Genomic DNA, 6,072 nt, shown 5'->3' on the forward strand with positions numbered 1-6,072 from the left:
TGAGAGTCGGCATCAGAAATTAACTGGGAACTTTGGGGGAGTTTTGTAGAACCGCAGAGGACACATAAAGGCCATCAGAAAACACAGAAAAAGTTTAGAAACTCAGAAAGCATAAAATATATGTATAGCACTGTATAATATCAACCCAATTTTACAACAAAAATAAAAATCCCACAAAAGAAAAAGAAAAAATCCAAACTTCTTCTTGGGTATGAAGGGAAAGCCAAAAAAATTTTACGAGGATTTTCCAAATCACAGGACCGCCATGATACGGAAGGGGTAACTGCATCTTTCTCCATCCCAAGCTGTGTCCTTGTGGGGAAGAATACCCTATGTAAAAAAACCCAAACCAAATGTTCTGCACTAATACTGTGTCGTGCTAAATCTCATTATAATTTAATAGTTCACTGTAGTCCGCCTCTTCTAGTCGGCCCCTTCTCCCAGGCTTTTGCCTTGTTTCTCTCATTTTCTCGGCCCTCCAATCATTTCCTGGAGACAACGAGTCAGGCTAGCGGCGTTTCTGTTCCAATGGCCAAGATGAGAGAGAACTGCTACGAAATAGTTAAAAGTTAAAAAACTGTTCTACTCAATATTTTAACTGATTGGTACTGAAATTAATTATCTGTACAATGGAACATCACGGGCGATTAAGTTGTTGAATGTTCTACTCAACTGAATGGGAAACAAAGAAATGTTCGTTTTTTTTAAGCTGCTTTGCTTTTTTAAATCCTAAACCGTTGTTTTGTTACAACTCCTATTAACCACAGCGCCACCTACTGGAAAATCACACGGGTTGACCAAATTGCTTCTTTGGCAGTTACATGGCTTTTTTAGCTTAGTTTTCCAAAGCTTCTATTCAATTGTTTTGAACATGAAACTTTTATTAACACGAAGAATCTTTGGGCACAGGTATCACAGTTTTTATATGTTCACGCCAATGCTTAGTACACTGCAGATGTGCAATAAACCTCAATATTTCCCAAAATGTTAATGATCTTTTTATTCATTTAATAGGATGCTGGTTGCATATATCTGCTCTCATCAACCACCTTATAATTAATTTTAATTATTTAATTTAATATATTTATCCCAGCTGTTTACCAGCTATGTGGCCCTGGGCTGCATTTAACCCTGTCCCCTTCAGTACTACATCTTTAAAATGGGCATAATAAAACCAGCTGCCACTCAAGGTTGGTATGAAAATAAAATGAGGTAATATCTGTAAAACACTTTGTAAACCTATAGAAACATTATCATTAAAAGACAAAGGGTAAAACCAGATTCAGTGGCCAGAGTGGCTCTGGTGCTAGAGGATCTGGGTTCAAATTCTATCTCTTGACATTTACCTTCTGTGTGACCTGGAGCAAGACACACAACTCCCTTGGGCCTTGGTTTCCTCATAGGTAGAATAAGGAAGTTGGACTAGACCTTCTGGAGGCCACAGATAACACGTTAGTCACCTGAGCTGTTGTAATGGCTTCTTAACAGCCAGCTGGTTTCTAATCTCTCCCCTGGCTAGTCATCTTCCTAAGTCAGGTCTGCGCCAGGCTAGCAGGGAAGGCTGAGGGTCCCAGGTCCAAGCTCCCTTTCGATGGCTACTTCATGATACCCCTTTAGACAGGCTGTGTTCTGGCCAAAGGACTAGGGAGTTCCCTGAACCCAACAGCCCATCTTTGACCACAGAGTCTAATGGTTAAAAGGGCCCTTGGGTGCCCACTAGTCCAAATGCAGCCCTCTCCCATCCGACAAGGGGGCATCCAGCCTTTGTTGGGAGGCCTCTGGTAGATGGGAGAGAGTGCTGATTACTGGGGATCTTTTCCTCTTTCCAATTTCTACTCCTTGTTCCCAGCGCTAATTCTGAGCTTCTCTCTCTTCCACAAGACAACCCTACAACTACATGGAGACGGTGGGCATGTCTCATCCTCTCCAGCCCCTTCAATCAATTCTCAGATGGCAAGACCCTTTACCCTCCTGACTAAAATGTGGTACCCAAAACCCAATCTGGTGGATGTGGTCTGGGAAAGGGCAGAGGACAGTGAGATCAATATCTCTCTGCTCTAGATACCACGTGCCTTTCTTAACATGGCCTAAGGTCATGTTTGCTTCTTTGTTGGCTATGTTGTCCTCTTTGAGTTTGTTGTCCACTGAAGTCCCAGATCTTCTTCAAATGACCTGCTAAATATACAAACATGTCTCGCTCATCTTGTACTTCTGAAACTGATTTTTTAACCCAAGTGTAGAATGTATATTCATCTCTTAAACTTCACCTTAAGAACACAGATTTAGAGTTAGACAGGATCTTGGAGGTTATGGATGTGGGAGTCAGGAAGACTAGTCTCCAAAACCAGTCTCAGACACTAGCTGTGGGACCTTCAGCAAGCTCTGTGCCTCAGTTTCCTCAGATGTAAACAAAGGAGTTGGAATGATGTTCTAAATCTATGATCCAATGAGCTCCCCATTTCACAGAATCAAATTGAGGCTGACTGGCAAGGCAACCCCCTCAAGGACAACTCAAGTATTTAAATAGCAGACGTGGGGTTTGAAACAAGGTCCTCTGGCTCCAAACTCTATGTTCTTTCCATTACAGTAGACTTGGCCCAACGCTGAGACTGTCGAGACTTTGGTGGAGGCTTACTCTGTCATACAATTTATTAGCCACCCCTCTAAGGTTTGTCATCTGCAAATGTAAGCATGATATCTATACCTTTATCTCAGTCATGTATGAAAACAACAAAGGGCAGACCCACTGCTTGGGCTACTCCACCAGAGACTTTTGATCAACTCTTATAGTGTGGTTTTTCACCAAGCCTGAAGGCACCTACTGTCTGGCCTCTATATCTCCACCTTGTCCACAAGGCACGAGGAAGCAGATACTTTGGTAAAATCTAGGTAAACTGTATCCACAGCATTTCTCTCATGTAACAGATTAAGAAACCTTGTCCAAAACGTAGATTAGGTTAGTCTAGAAAGACCTGTTCATGTGTTTTAGAGTCTTGCCAAGACTTGCAATTGGCAGCAAGGGTGGAAGGGAATGAAAGTAAAAACTTGTTAGCTGAAAACTAATTTTAAAAAATTGTTTTCTGCCAGGAATAGAAGTTCATTGGCCTATTGAGTTCACAGACTGCTATCTCTTCCTTCTTTTGAAAAATGAAATAGCTGCCCTGTAATGTTATGGTACTATTTGCAAACTCCAGGATTTTTCTAAACAATCCTTATTTAAGAAATATACTGCCTTCCCAACTCTGACCATGTCTTCCTAAAAGGTTCCTTATTCACTCAAGATTGCTCTGTGGGAAGATTTCCACCCCCACACCCATACCCACTCCCCTGGGGGAAACCTTCCTCTCTTCCTCGGTTAGCTACGCCACAGCTTATCAGAACCCACCGGAGAGCTGCCTTACTATTCGTAAGACTTAGATGAGGTGGTAATCACTAAGTCTATTCTTTGGAATGAAATGGAAAGCCATATAGCTTCCACAGCTTCCTAAGGCTCTTCAGGCCTTACTAGCTATTCTGCCTCTCTATACTTTGAACCCTTTGGATTTCTGGACTTTGGCATGCACGCCGCAGCTGGGTCTTCCCCAATTAGTGTGAGCAGGAACTGGCTAGCACTTTCCATTTGAATCTCTAAGTGCTGCCACAGAGCAAACACAGTACTTGGTCATTCATTTATTCTCTGAATCACCTTGATCATTAGGGCTCATTACCTTCTCAAATTACTTTCTGTTTATCACCACACATATTGTGTCCTCTCATTACAACACAGGCTCCTTTAGAGCAGGGACGGTTTCATTTTTGTACCTCCAGCATCTGGGAAGTGTTTTATACACGTAAGGTGCTTTTCTTGAATGGAAATGACTGCAATCTACTATTACAGGAAAATGAGAGCAATATAAATAAGTGGAATTATGGTGGTGGGGGGGTGGGGATCTGGACCGAGGACTTAAAATTCTGAACACCAAATAAACATTTCTATATAAACGGGGGAACAAAAAAGATTGTACACATGCCTGTGAATCTATTATGCACAGCTTGTTTTTCCTTTTAAATATAAAATAAATTTAACATCTTTCAAAGCGGTCCTAGTCAGTGATTCCATCTGGCATTTCCTGGTGGGGGGGCTTCTGGGAACTTTAAGAAATGCTTCTACTAGTTGCACTTCTTTTTTGTTTTTTCTTCCTTGTGGTTTTCCCCTTTTGTTCTGATTCTTATTTCACAACACGACTAACATGGAAATATGATTAATATGATTGTACAATGTAGCATAACCTCTATCAGATCGCTTGCTGTCTTGGAGAGGGCGGAGGGAGAAAAATTTGGAACTCAAAAACTATCTTTACAGGTAAGTGGAAAAAAAAAACTATTAAGTGGGAAAAAATGCTTCAATTGCTCTCTTCTCTTCCTTTTTCCTGAAACACCATTCCTAATCCCCCTCTTCTTCACATCTACTCTTTTCCTCCCCATTGAGAAAATGAAAAAACAAAATCCTTATAATAAACATGCACGGTCAAGTAAAATGGATTCCCACACTGGCTGTGTCTGAAAATGTGTTGTCTTCTACATTTAAAGTTCACTGATTCTGTCAGGAAGCAGATAACATGGTCTGCCATGAGTCCTCTGGAATTGTATTGTGGTTCGATAGGCCAAGGGATTTGGTTTCATTCTTAATATGAAAACTCCTATCACTGATCTATATCTTGCCACTGGACCCGGACAGATCCAGAGGAGAGGATGAAGCTGGTGACTCTGCACAGTTCTCTCACTTAAATCCAATTTCCGTGCAAGTCGTGGGATCACCTTCCTGAGGTCAGGGTCCTCTTCAAGAACACTGATACATGGGAGCCACTACTCTGAAATGTAGTCTTAGAGTACTGGCTAATGATATTGAGAGATGAAGTTACTTACCCATGGTCTTACAGCTTATATGTCAGATGTAGGACTCCAACCCAGGTCTTCCTGACTTTAAGGCCAGCCCTCCATCCCCTATGCCATTGTTATAAAATTAACTACTGAGGTTTTAACATAGAGTATTCATGAATTGATCAAAAAGATGCTCATTTCCAAACAACAAAACTTATGTACCAGTGAGTTTTTAATACCAAGTGATGTCTGACATTAAAGCCACATAGGAATATTCTAAGTACATAATAAGTACTAATAAGTAAGTACATGCTGTGTCTACACTAGTGAACTAACCCTGGTGTTAATCAAAGTAACACCCAATCCCCACCAACAATCTGGAATTGTTTAGCACTATTTTACCGATTCCTGTAAATGCTTCAAAAATGGGACTGCAGAATTCAAGTTGCAAGGAATCTTAAGAGATCATCTTGCTCAGCCTCCTGGTTTTATGGATGTAAAAACTGAGATCCAAAGATGTTAAGTGATTTGCTCAATGTCACAAGACACGATGGAACAGGGGCTTGAACCCAGGTCTTCTGACTTCCAATCCAGGGCTTTTCCCACTAGACCTTGCTTTACAGCTCAGACAGCTCTCTACTCCCCCACCAAAAAACACATTTATGTTGCTCATAAGTAAATCATGGCTTACTTCTGCTAAAATATTTTTGTTTTATTACATTTTCCAGGTTATCAGAATGAAGAGCTGAAACTTTGCTCATGAACAGCTGTAGTGTTAAAATCCCTAGTTCAATATTTTAGCATTTTGCAACCAAAGAAAATGTTAAGATTTTCCACCAAATTTAAGGTACCTTTTGCTAACTGGAAAGGCTATCTATCTCAAAATCCGAAAATTAACTTTGTCTTATTGTAAATGGTTATTTTCCCTCTGAGGAATAAAACTCCTACTATTTCCCAGAACGGCTCTAAGATCTGAAGGCTTTGGGGTGGGATGGTAAACTTTGTGTCCGGTTTGACTACAGTTTTTTTTTTTTTTACTCCCCAAGGAGAATGCTGTGCAGCCCCAGAATAAGCGGGACCACTGCTGGCCACTGAAAGGGGGAGCCGGAAGCCAAGGCTGGGGAGATGAAGAAAGCTGCATGGGAAAACAGGGCTGCCCGTGGATCCTGCTCTCATTCACATGGCCAAAATTATATAAGAATTCTGAGTGCA

Source organism: Trichosurus vulpecula, chromosome 5, assembly GCF_011100635.1.
Source record: "Trichosurus vulpecula isolate mTriVul1 chromosome 5, mTriVul1.pri, whole genome shotgun sequence".
NCBI lineage: Eukaryota > Metazoa > Chordata > Mammalia > Diprotodontia > Phalangeridae > Trichosurus > Trichosurus vulpecula.